The following is a 12,686-nucleotide window of genomic DNA, read 5'->3' on the forward strand; positions in this document are numbered from 1 at the left end:
GCCTCATTATCCTCATTTTTATGTTTCACATGTCACACTATTCCACTTCTTGTCATAAGTGAGCAATTAAAAACTCTTTTAAATAGTAACTGTTCTAGAAAAAATAATAACATAATAAATACAAAGTATCCTAATTTTAACTACAAACATTTTCAGTTTTATACTTTTTTACTCTGGCTGCTGTGATTGGTATAATTTTTCTGTTTAAAGAGTCAGTTGTTTATATTTATAACCCAGAAGTAACTAGAACTTTGAAAGGGAAACTATATAGAATAAAATACTATTGCCACGTGTTATATCATGGCTGTATTTTAGAGGAAGTTGTCTTTCCCATGAAATAAGGAAAACTTGGAAATACAATGAAAAATGCTTAAAATTAACACAAAAATTTATAACAAAATAGCACAATCAGAGCTTAAAAGTATTTTTAATGTTGTTTAATAGTTGAATGTAAAGTTTGTCATTAAGTTTAATGTAAAATTTCAATGTAATGAAGTTTAATGTGAAGTTTTTTGTTAGCTGAATGTAATTATGGTTTGCTCCTTGCTTATATTAACAATTTAGTAGTTTTACCTTAACTCAAAACATCCATTTCTAAAGAAAGGACTTAGCAAGATTCTTTATCTTATTTGTACAGTACTCACATGTTAATTGTCAAGTCCTGGATGTTCTTTAATGATTCAATCACTTTTAATACTTTCTCATAGTAACTTTCTTTGTAAAGATACCTAAATGTTCAAATAGTTTCAAAAACTATGGAACTTTTCTGAAATGAAATATATGCAATTTTTAAATATCAAATAATCAGTTACATATGCAAAGGATTTTTAAAGGCAAAACATATTTCCACAGTATATTTGATTTACTAACTTCAATGCAAATGGAAACAGCAAGAAGTGTTTTTCAGGGTTACATTTTCCAAGTCATAAAATCCTCAAGAAAATATTAATAAAACTTTCCACAAATCATCAAAACTCGATAAGTTCTTACAGACACTTCCTAAGAAATCTGTGATGTGGTATACCTTTGATTTGAGTCATTTTCCAATGATTTTGTTTGGCATAAATATTAGATGTAAAGGGAAATATGTATTTCTTGGAAGAACACTAAATTTTACGAGTAATTTTCTGTCAAGATCTTCAACTTTGTTTACTTTTTACCACACACATTTCTTCTTTAAAATATTTAATAAACCTTGTCCTTTTAATTCTTATTTGAGAAAAGATTTAGAAGAACAGATGCAGGTGTCCCCTTTTTGGTTCTGTGTTCAGAGATCTGGATTTTATCACCAGAGAGGGTCAATAAAGGGCTTTTACCAAGTGCGCAAGTAGCTTTCCACAGATTTTTCAAATAAAGAGTTGACTGGTGGTGTGAAAGAGTCATTACAGTATTCATCCAGGTATTCAGAAAACCAGGTTGAGAAATTTCTCAAAAAATTTGAAGACCTTAGCTAATGCGTCAGTAATGACTTCAGAAATAAAACGTTGTGACATTTGTAAAATACCAAGGCATGGAAGCCACAAATCATCCGTCCACCCAGAAGATATTCCTCTTTGTATTCAGGGCATGGACACATGTGCCCCCCCCCCCCCCTTGGTTTCCCTCTGCAGGTCTGTTAGCAGCTGCCTGGTATCAGGTAGTTCTTGGAACTTAGCAGGAGGCTTTCTCCAGGAAAAGTCTGAGGGTCAGCAAGTTTGAGTTTGCCTCCTACTAGCTTTCCTTGAGATAAAAAGGGGGGTCGACTACAAAGAAGGGATAAAGTATTAGCAAGAGGAAAGAAAATTAAAAAGTTGATTAGAAAGATAGAGAGGTAGTGCAGACCGAAAGCTGTAAGGCCAATGTTAATACAGAAATCCTCTGCTGAACATTCATCAATCAGACATCTGGCTAATCGACTTTTATGAAATCCCTGAAAACTGCATACTTTAAAAAAAAAAAAAAGAGGGATGCATTTGTTTCTCCTCTCAATTTTACACAGTTTTGATATTTTTCCCCAGTGGAAAATACTTTACCCAGGAAAGTTTTAAGAGTGGTAGCCAAGGAATGCTTTCCCCCTTGGAATGCCCGGGGAAAGGCACGCGGAGATGGATGGAATCAAAGCCAGTTCAGCAAATCAAGCCTCAAGTGTGCACTGCTGTTATTAGACTAGAAACCCTGAGTGTGGACTTGCCTCCACCTTATTTTCTGCTCTATGTCCCGCTGTTCTAGTCAAAGCTCAGGGTGAAAATCCACGTAATCCAAACCAATATGGTGCAGTGAGCTTAACAGATGCGGAGAGAGGTGGAAAACAAGTGGCAGCAGTGCAAACAGTTGTGGATCAGCCTCGCCTTGGGGGAGGGGGGGCCAGGAGGGGACCACTGCGTTTCTTTTCCTTCGCGTTGCCCCTCCCACCTTAGATAATGCGGTATTGATTAGATCACAAAAGTGTGCCCTGAGAAATTGTAGCTGGCAATGTGGCAACACAGAGATGAGCCAGAGCTCCTAGTTGCCACCACACCCACCACTTAGGCGTCCTAACCACAAACTATTCTTTACCGCTGGGGCCAGGCTCAGGAGTGCGAGGGAAATCTGTTGTCTCCCACCCATGCACTACTTTCTCAGTCCTCATCAAAAAATCTGATCGTTTAAAAAAAAAAAAATCTGGGTCCACATAGCCCCTAACTCGTCCGGGGCGGGTGCATTCTTTGTGCGCGAGTTTTTCCACGCCTAATTGCCAAACCCGATCCCCGGAGACAGAGGAGAGCGCGCCCTGGCTTCCCCGGGCAGGGTCTGGGCAAGGAGCTAGCTGGGCGCCCTCTGCCCAGCGCACCGGCTAGGACAAGCGCTGCGCGAAGGCTCCAAGTTAGGCGGACACTGAGTGCTGGGATACGGCAGGGGCGGGCGAGAGGCAAAGTGCGCCCTCTGCCTGCCGCTGCGGAGCCTCTGGCGCTGGCCGAGCCCGAGCGCGGCGCCCTGGCCACCGCGGCTCCGCTTACCTGGGGTCGGTCCCGCGCAGAGCGCGCGGAAGGCTCGGACGCCCCAGACCCAGCCTGACTTGGGCAGCAGACTTTGACCTGAGATCCAAGATTCCTCTCGCAGCCCGCCCTCTTTGCCGTCTGCCAGACTTTTCAGTGTGGCGCCCGGGGGTGGGGTGTGTCCTTCCCGTCCGTGTTCGTGGGTCCACCAGGTGACAGGATCGAGGCGGGTCTAGGTCCTGCGGAGTCCGGAGGCGGCTGGCACTCACTTTGCTCCTTTGCCCTGATTGCTGCTGCTTGACTATCCCTGTTTGCTATTCTTGGTCGTTCGGACGTTTGTCTTCCGTGTAGCTAGAGATGAGGAATCCTTTTATTTATTTTTTTAAGCCACTTACTGATGGAACATCATCAGCCCCCACTCCGTGACCACATATACAGTTGAAAGTTCTTTTCTCCCAAAGTTCCATATTTGACCAGCACTTATTTATTAAAACAATATTTTCCCTCTTCTGTATTTGTGGAGTAAGGTGGAAAGGGCCAGCCAGGGTTTCAGGGAGCTGTGTGATGGAGCTAGGTTACTCGTGGAACGGTGCCTGCGTTTCTGTGGCTGGGTCGGAACGTCAGTGTTTTTTCATAAAAGAATTATGGAATCCACTAGATTCCAACACTCAGTCCGCAGTCCAAGCCGAAACATTGGCAAAATAATTGCAGGGTTCCACCGGCTAGAAATATTTTTCCCTTCATGAATATCATTCACTACTTTCGGGACCTCGTTTAATCATTAAAGCAGCTCTAAAACAGGTACGCTGACAGTTGAGGAAACTGAGGAAATGGGTCATAACGAAGGAGCTGCGCCCGAGCCTCTTCTGGTTTTCTATTTTGATATTAACTTCAGATGTTTTTTCCTGTACACAAATGCTCATGTGTTAGGGAGAGCACCTACTGTTGAAGAAAAACACTAGCTTCAACCTGAAGCCCAGGGACTGTATTGTTTTGTGGCTTTTCAACATAGTTTAGAAATACTTAGAATTTTAAGGTGAGACGTTGGAGACCAAATAATTGAGAACAGTTTGAAATTGCAAAGTGGTTACACCCATAAATGTTGATTATCTGCATGGGTAAGAGACCAATAAGTGAAAGAAGTTTGCTGTGCACTGAAGAGCAGGAGACATTGTCTGGGATGCTTTCCCTGCACACACTTCTTCCTTTCACTCCTACTCGTTTTTTTCTCACCTGGAAAGATTTTTGTCAGGAATTCCATGTACACAGATTGTGTGGAAATCATCAGTATAACCAGGGTGTGATTAGTTAGGGTTCTATGAAATAAAAAATTGAAGTGTGAATTAACCACTGGAATCATCACAGAGATTAGTAAATGAGAGACAATAAAACGAGGTTCAAAAAGTAGGCTCTAGTTCCTGTGGAAATTCTTCCCTCCACTTCCCTCTTCTCTGCATTTAAAGATAATGGGTAAATTACTGAAGATGAGAAAATAAGTTACAGTGATTTGCCTGCTGTTTCATAGAAACACTTGTATTCTATTTAAGTGGAGGCATTGAGAAAAGGTAGCTAAAACAGGGCTTTGAAAGGTAGCAAATTAAGTTGGGGGCAATTATATTTTTCATGTGGGTATTTCAGCACATATGTTTTGCATTAATTGCTGCAATAAATTCTGTGAACCTGGCAAAGAGCAAAAATAGCATATTGATGACATCAGGCTTCAAATCAGAAGGCTGTTTTGAGTATCTTGCTTGCTTCACTGTTCCATGCAAAAACCATTTTTTTTAACTGTTGTCTGTTAAGTCCCAAAGAGTTATCCAAACACTCTAGAAATAGGCAGGTTTTTCATGAGTGAAATCGAAGGCTCAGCAGCAATCTTGCCTCACTTGCTTCTGGAGAAACACAGTCAATCACTGCTTTCCTTCCTACTTGGTTTCTCCTACATACTGGAGTTCGCAGAGCGCTCCCAAATAAACGCAGAGGTAAACATGTCTTCAAAGTCTCCAAGCTGAGTTGTCTTTTTGCTTTCAGACAAGAACCCTGACCACTTGACAGATTACATGGTGGGGTCTCACAAGGGACTGGAGGAGAGGAAGAGACATGGATTGATTGTATTGCTATGAAGTCTGTTTAAGTCAATATCAAAACTGTTTCATCTTGAAGTTTCTCTGTATTTATTTTAAGTAGCTGAGTTTATCGTTTTCTAAGTGATAGTCAAGGAGGATATGAATAAACCCCACAGCCCCAGTGGAAAATAAAACTCCTCCTGCTTGCTAAAAATAGGAGGTTTTAAATTTTTACATTTTGCCTGTTTACAAGTTGGTGGGTCTTTAATCATCATGTAATTTTAACATTCCCTGTTTAACTCAGAGTGACTAAGGGGGAAAGCTGTTTGTTGGTGGAAGTTAACATGCAGTTTTTCCCTAGATTTTGCAACCCAATTTAGCAATTAGTAAATGTCCATAGATTTTGTATTTTATTATATAGCATAGCAGTTCTCACACTGAAGAAATTTAGGCAGGGAGGCAAATTTGCAACATCCTCCATGTGGATTTATTGAATAATCCTCTAAGAAAGCAAAATACCACTTGGAAGAAGTGTGTTTGCAGCACTGAGCATGTGCACTGCTAGTGTTGTCCCCTCACGAAACTCATCTATGCTCACATGGTGTTTTATGGATAAGTTTATACCTTTTGGACTCATGATGGTATAACATCCTATTTTTCTGTATTACAAATTAGTGGTACAAAAATTACAGAAAACACTTGTTGAAATGATTTGTGCTATCTAATCTTGCTAATTTTCCCTACCTGTCCCCTTAATCATTTACCATATTCAAAGATGGCATCAAGTCTGGAGTTACAGACACGTTGTGATATTTGCCTGAATATACAACAGCTACTTATGGTAGATTTTGCATTTTAGCAGAATAAGAAGTGACACCATCCTAAAAGCTGTGTATAGAGATCTTTCATTTAGGTGTTTTTTTTTTTTTTTTTTTTTTTTTTTTTTTTTGCCAGAGTGTCTTGGATTTCCATGCCTGAAATACTCTCATGGGTTTTTCAGCCAGATTGGAATGCCGTTAGGGCTGATTCTGAGACCAGAGTGCTGTTTAGGACATCCACCCTTCTATGAGTCTGCTGAGTATCTTGCTTCCCATGTTGGATCACTCTCCCCTTTATTTATTCTATCTGTTAGTATTAGCAGGTACTAGACTTGTTTATGTGCTCCCTAAATGAAAGATTTCTGTGAGTGAGATCCCAGTGGAAAGAATAGGTCTTCAAAGAAGGAGGTACCTTTCTCAGAAGGGAGGAGAGAACCTCCACTTTGACTATGACCTTGTCTAAACAAGATAAGAGTCGGAGAACTCAAGGGGCTTCCATAGCCTTGGAAACTCATGACTGGTGCAGAGGGAGATTACTGAGGCCATAAATAAGAGTGTCAACTTGTTAAGTCAACAACAGGAGTCACTGTGCACTTACTCCTCATGTAGGATCTCTGTCCTTAATGTGCTCTACATTGAGACTTAATGCTATAACGAGTACTCAAATAGTATATTTCACTTTGTGTTTCTATGGGGGTGCAAACTGTTGAAATCTTTACTTAATGTATACTAAACTGATCTTCTGTAAAAAAAAAAAAAAAAAAAGAAGAAATTATCAATTCCCAATTTGACTCTCACTGGGATTAAACATGACAATAGGTCTGATCTGATTTCATCATCATTTAAAAAATCATCTATTATTTTTCACTTTATGTTTCTGTGTGGGAGCAAACTGTTGAAATCTTTACTTAATGTATGCTAAACTGATCTCCTGTATATAAAGAGAATCGAAAATGAATCCTCATGTGAATGGAAGGGGAGAGGGAGTGGGAAAGGGGAGGGTGGTGGGTGGGAGGGACGTTATGGGGGGGAAGCCATTGTAATCCATAAGCCGTACTTTGGAAATTTATATTCATTAAATAAAAGTTAAAAAAAAGATGTAAAATTTGAGGCATGTATTTTAAATATATTTCACAGATCTAAAAAAAAAAAAGCTGTGTATAGATAACATGTTGCATTGTTACTCTTTAAATATGTTAACTGCAGCAAACAGTGCCAATAATTGGAAATATTTCAGAAAGGTAAAATAAAAGGGAATAGTATTTGCTCAGTCTATTTTTATATTCTGATTTGTCATAGATAAGTTAATATGATTTACAATAGATAACTCAAAAAGATAAACTCAGAGATTTTGTTCTTGTGTTCCCAACATTTCTGATCTAAATTATTGTGCTTTGATATCCTTGTTTTCTGGAAAAAGATTTCCAAGTGTAATTGTATGTATTTTATCCAACTGAACTAGTTAATCTATGCTTACAAGGAGAGTTGCCTTATTTTCTGAGAAAAATTTAACAAATGAAACATTTGCACATTGTGAAAGAAAAATCATTCTTCCCTTTGAAAATGTTGTTCAAAATCATTCTAAACATTTAATATACAAAAACATTCAGAGGTGACCCCTTGGAAATTAATGAAGAATATTTTATTTCATGTTTGGTCTGGCTTATATTAGGCTTACTACCCTAAATCTTTTTTTAAAGAAAATATTTATTTATTTATTTATTTGAAAGGCAGAGACAGAGAGAGAGAGACAGAGAGATCTTCCATCTGCTGGTTCACTCCCAGGTGGCCACAACAGTCGGAGCTGTGCTGATCCAAAGCCAAGAGTCAGGAGCTTTTTCTGGGTCTCCCACGTAGGCCCGGGGTCCAAAGACTTGGGCCATCTTTTGCTGCTTTCTCAGGCATAGTAGAGAGCTAGATCAGAAGTGGAGCAGGGGCCAGTGCTGTGGCGTAATGGGTAGAGCTGCCTCCTGCAGTGCTGGCATCCCATATAGGCACTCCTTTGGGCCCCAGCTGCTCCATTTCTGATCCAGCTCTCTTCTATGGCCTGGGAAAGCAGAAGATGGCCCAAGTCCTTGGGCTCCTGCACTCATGTTAAAGACCTGGAAGAAGCTCCTGGCTTCAGATCAGCACAGCTCCAGCCATTGTGGCCAATTGGGGAGTAAACCAGCAGATGGAAGACCTCTCTCTCTCTCTCTCTCTGCCTCTCCTCTCTCTGTGTAACTCTGACTTTCATACAAATATATAAATTGAAAAAAAGAGGCCGGCGCCGCAGCTCACTAGGCTAATCCTCCGCCTTGCGGCGCCGGCACACCGGGTTCTAGTCCCGGTTGGGGTGCCGGATTCTGTCCCGATTGCCCCTCTTCCAGGCCAGCTCTCTGCTGTGGCCAGGGAGTGCAGTAGAGGATGGCCCAAGTGCTTGGGCCCTGCACCCCATGGGAGACCAGGATAAGTACCTGGCTCCTGCCATCGGATCAGTGCAGTGCGCCGGCCGCAGCGCGCTGGCCGCGGCGGCCATTGGAGGGTGAACCAACGGCAAAAGGAAGACCTTTCTCTCTGTCTCTCTCTCTCACTGTCCACTCTGCCTGTCAAAAAAAAAAAAATAAATAAATAAATAAAAGAGTGGAGCATTGGGACTTGAACCAGCAGCCAAATGGGATGCCTGCACTGCAAGTGGTGGCTTTACCGGCTACACCACAGTGCCAGCCCCACTACCCTAATTCTTATAGTGAAAATTTTGGAATTCTAAATTTAATTTCAAAAGGCACAAGTTTAAGAATCAGGAAAATGAGTGAAGAAAAATGTTTATATAATTAACTACTTATTAATTAATAAATTTGCCCTTCCTATCACAATAATTTATCGTTTGTATTTGTTTATTTATCCAATAGTGCACCACTAAGGATTACTTATACATTGGATTTAGGAAAGTATGTTACAGAGATTAACATGCTGTATGCCCTTGAAGATGTCAATTTTGGTGGGACAGATGACTCCCAAATTCATGATTACATAAAATTGTATTATGGTTATGAAAAGAATCAAAAAACAATGGAGGTTAAATCATTTGCCTAATTTCATATGCTTATATGAATACAACCCAGATCTCTTCTATGACATTTATCTAAAAAATTTTAAAATAATTTAAATGGATATATTATACATATATTTATGCACACATATACATATGTGTGTAAATCTATGGTGCTCTTTGGAAATAACTGAAGTAGTTTTTATTTATTTTTATTTGTTTGACAAGTAGAGTTATAGACAGAGAGAGAGACAGAGAGAAAGGTCTTCCTTCCATTGGTTCACTCCCCAAATGGCCACCATGGCCGGTGCTGCACTGATCTGAAGCCAGGAGCCAGGTGCTTCTTCCTGGTTTCCCATGCGGGTGCAGGAGCCCAAACACTTGGGCCATCTTCCACTGCCCTCCCGGACCACAGCAGAGAGCTGGACTGGAAGAGGAGCAGCCGGGACTAGAACCGGGTCCCCATATGGGATGCTGGTGCCGCAAGTGGAGGATTAACTAAGTGAGCCACGGCGCTGGCCCCAGAAGTAGTTATTCTTAATAAACACATATCTAAGCTAAACGTACCTTCTGAGTTACATGGCATGCACGTGTATTTGCCTGTGATTGAATATCAAGTTGGAGCCTTTGCAAAATAGAAGCTTCTGTAGATCTCATTCATAACATAATCACACTCCCAAGAACAACACACAGAAGTGTCTGATCACCTTTTCTTCCGTAAGAATGATAAGTGTTCTGAGTCTCCCCAGCACTAGCAGTTTGATACTTTCCATTACCAGCATGTTCCCAAGATGTGAAGAAAAGGGCTAGAACTTTGAAATAAACTGATAAGCATGTGACACCTTCTTTGACTTTTGTGGACCATTATAAAGTCTCAATTTTTTATCTTCAAAGTTTGTTTATATATATGTCTATATTTGTAGATATCCCTCAATTCTATTTTCATGACCATTTTTAATAACACAGATTTAGTCATCTTCCAGAATATGATAAAGTCAAAGCTATATCCTGCTGGAAGTTTTCCAAAATTTAAACCAATTCATGTGTTCTGCAACTGGATTCTTTGGGAACAAAAATATGTGTGTTTATGTGTTTGTTAAGGTAAATGTACTTGCAGACATAAAAATGTCCAGAGGATATGTTTAATTAAAAATTAATTTCTTTAATCACCAAATTTCTCATTTCCAATGCTGAAATTTCAAATTTTTATATCGAATTGGCTTCCACAGATATTTTATTTTATTTTTAAAAGAAAAACTGTCTAAGTCCTTCTGTAGTCTAATCTTCTAGTCAAATTTTACAGCTGTTAGTCAAATGGCCAAAAGACATAGCTTTTCTTTAGTACCTAAAGGTTAATAGCCAAGACTTGATGATAATAGGAAAAAATATACCAAGATAATCTAATTTCCAGGGGAAGAGAAAAAATATATATGCTAAAGTTTAAACTGCTGTTTGTTTTTTTTTTTTACATTTCATAATTTAATAATATGTTTTCATTTTACACTTTTCTCTCTTTCAAAAAAGCCTTTCAGGATACAAAGTAATCGTCATCTTGTTATTTCTGAAGCACTTTATAAACCAAAGTGTGCCATAAATATGCTGCTCATTTAATCACTAATATTCTACATTTAGAAATTTTACTTTAGGAAAAACATTTTGCTTGTCTAAATGATTCATATATCGAATGACAATGCAAAAAAAAAAAAAAAAGACCTGCTATTCTAGGGACTGTTATTAAAGTTGGAGTTGTTGATGGACTAAAAATTCACCGGCAGTAAAACATCCCACCTCATTTTTGGACAGGGATTATTTTGTTAAAAGAACACATTCCCTGCTGATACTTTTATGGCAGTTTTTCCCCTAATAGTATTTATATCAGTATGACCTTTAGATTTCTCAGATATAGGAGGAAAATCTTCACACTTTAGAATCAGCATACAGTTTACATTTACCAAAGAGCCCATGTTTCAACAGAATTTTGGTCTTGAACACCTCAGGTCACGAAAACGCATCTTACTGTTTCACTGTGTGTTCTCATTTCAAAGTGTTCTTTCTGCTGTTGGCAAAGATTGAGGTAAGGCAGCTAATTATAGTTTCTTCCATAATTAAGATCTGTATGGAAGTAATTCCAGAATTATTCCCCAGGGGAATAAGCCAATAAAAATAACTAATTTGATAGTATATTACCTTACCCAGAAATCTTATATCACAGAAATCAACCATGATGATAGAATGTGACAAAATCAGGTTTTCACAAAAATGTTTAGCACTACCATCTTCTTCATTAATTTTATATAATGATTTTAGGCATTTATAGAGAAATTAACATAAATTAACAAAATATCTCTTAAATTTTGCTGTGTACAGAACATTTTATCTACACACACTTGATAGGTCATCGGTGACTGCATTTATACTTAAAATAACAATTGCTAGTGTATGAACTATAATATTCATTAGATCTACTGAAAATATTTTAATTATGTCCCTATAGAAAATCAAATTAATACAAATGGGCATCCACAAGAGCAATTAAATTAAGGACGTGTGTGCACAGTAGGCAAAAGTTATGTTGAAATCTGTAAGGACGTTCATAGAACTTTGACTTCTGTAGATTTCTTCTCAATGGCATACCCTGGTGTTACAACAAAATTGAAATGATGAACTTTGGTGGATTGCTGTCAGAAAATAAATGTTGGCTTCTTAGTTCCATGTTATGTTTGACCTACGAACTACACAGTGAATTATAACACGAGGAAAATACATGCCTTCTTGAAGGGTTTTTTTCTATTTGTGATATTTAAGTATCATTTAGAAGTAGAATTAAAGGACCTATTTGCTCTTTATAACCTACAGCAAAGCTACTTAGTTTATTATAACAGAAAGTGATGAAAATGATGAAGATAAATGTATAAGAAATGTAGCTGGGATAATTATATTGATGTTGTAAATAGAAAAGAAAACATAACCATTCCTTAGTGAAGCAAGTTGCCATCAAAGTGTGGGCTTGTTTTCTATTCTAATCATTTGGCCTATTATTGGAACAAGAATCTGAAGTTGTTTAGCTATTGGAATCTACTTTTTACCTAGGATAATGCTTTGCTAATTATTTTTAGCTCAGTGTTTTTCATAAAATGCAACTAAAGCGTAACTACAAAGCATGCTGATGTACTATTAGATAATTGAAAAGATCTTGTATTTCAGTATGAAATTACGAAATTTTATTTTAAGAATTAAGTACTTTGTATATTTGCAGCACTTAATATTTTAAGATGTGAATATTAGTATAGCTCTCATTGTTCTAAGTGGACAATTAGCCAATAAAAATCAGAACTTTGAAAAGTCCCTGAAAATATCTTGTTGTATTAATGATTCTCTGCAATTGAAAACTCCAGAAATTTATGCTTCATGTTTTAAATCTGTCTTCATGAACTGGGAACATTTGTTTCAAACTTCTGTTTTGGTGACTGAGTCCTTTAAAATATCTTAGTGAATTCCTCCTGGTAAGAAGAGAAGATGATGTTAATGCCTAGATAATTCTTCATGACATTGCCAATGTAAATAAGCAATTTCAAGAGTAGAGTTCTGATTAAGTCTGTCCATTGTGATGGAGGACAGGAGAAGAGGAGAGAGCAGGCCTGCCGAGAATCTTATTCCACAATCCAGCGTGGGGGAAATGTGACAGTAAAGGTCACTGTTAGGAAAACATCCTTGTCCTTTCCATAGGCTGTTTTAAACACTTCACTGTGTTCTTGTGCCTTCAATCCCTTCTCCCTCTCTGATTTCCATCAGATACCACACTTTTTCTCTCCAAGAT

General features: G+C 38.3%; 1 protein-coding gene and 1 long non-coding RNA gene across 4 annotated transcripts in view; one reads left to right on the top strand and one right to left on the bottom strand.

Moving 5' to 3' along the window:
- The window catches only part of LOC103350574 (uncharacterized), a 49,388-nt gene extending 46,275 nt beyond the window's left edge, over nt 1-3,113 (bottom strand). Inside the window, exon 1 of the long non-coding RNA XR_007908931.2 lies at nt 2,976-3,113. This is a non-coding gene — a long non-coding RNA (uncharacterized lncRNA). The remainder of the gene's footprint in view (nt 1-2,975) is intronic.
- EPHA3 (EPH receptor A3) overlaps nt 1-12,686 on the top strand; it is a 401,167-nt gene that overhangs the window by 4,233 nt on the left and 384,248 nt on the right. Inside the window, exon 1 of one of the 3 annotated variants that reach the window (XM_051819167.2) lies at nt 3,616-3,755. The exons of the other annotated variants lie outside the window; for them this stretch is intronic. The gene's annotated coding sequence lies outside the window, so the exon portion shown is untranslated. Of the gene's footprint in view, nt 1-3,615; nt 3,756-12,686 lie in introns of those variants that run through there. 3 annotated transcript variants of the gene reach the window in all.

The sequence above is a fragment of the Oryctolagus cuniculus genome, chromosome 4 (assembly GCF_964237555.1).
Source record: "Oryctolagus cuniculus chromosome 4, mOryCun1.1, whole genome shotgun sequence".
Lineage (NCBI taxonomy): Eukaryota > Metazoa > Chordata > Mammalia > Lagomorpha > Leporidae > Oryctolagus > Oryctolagus cuniculus.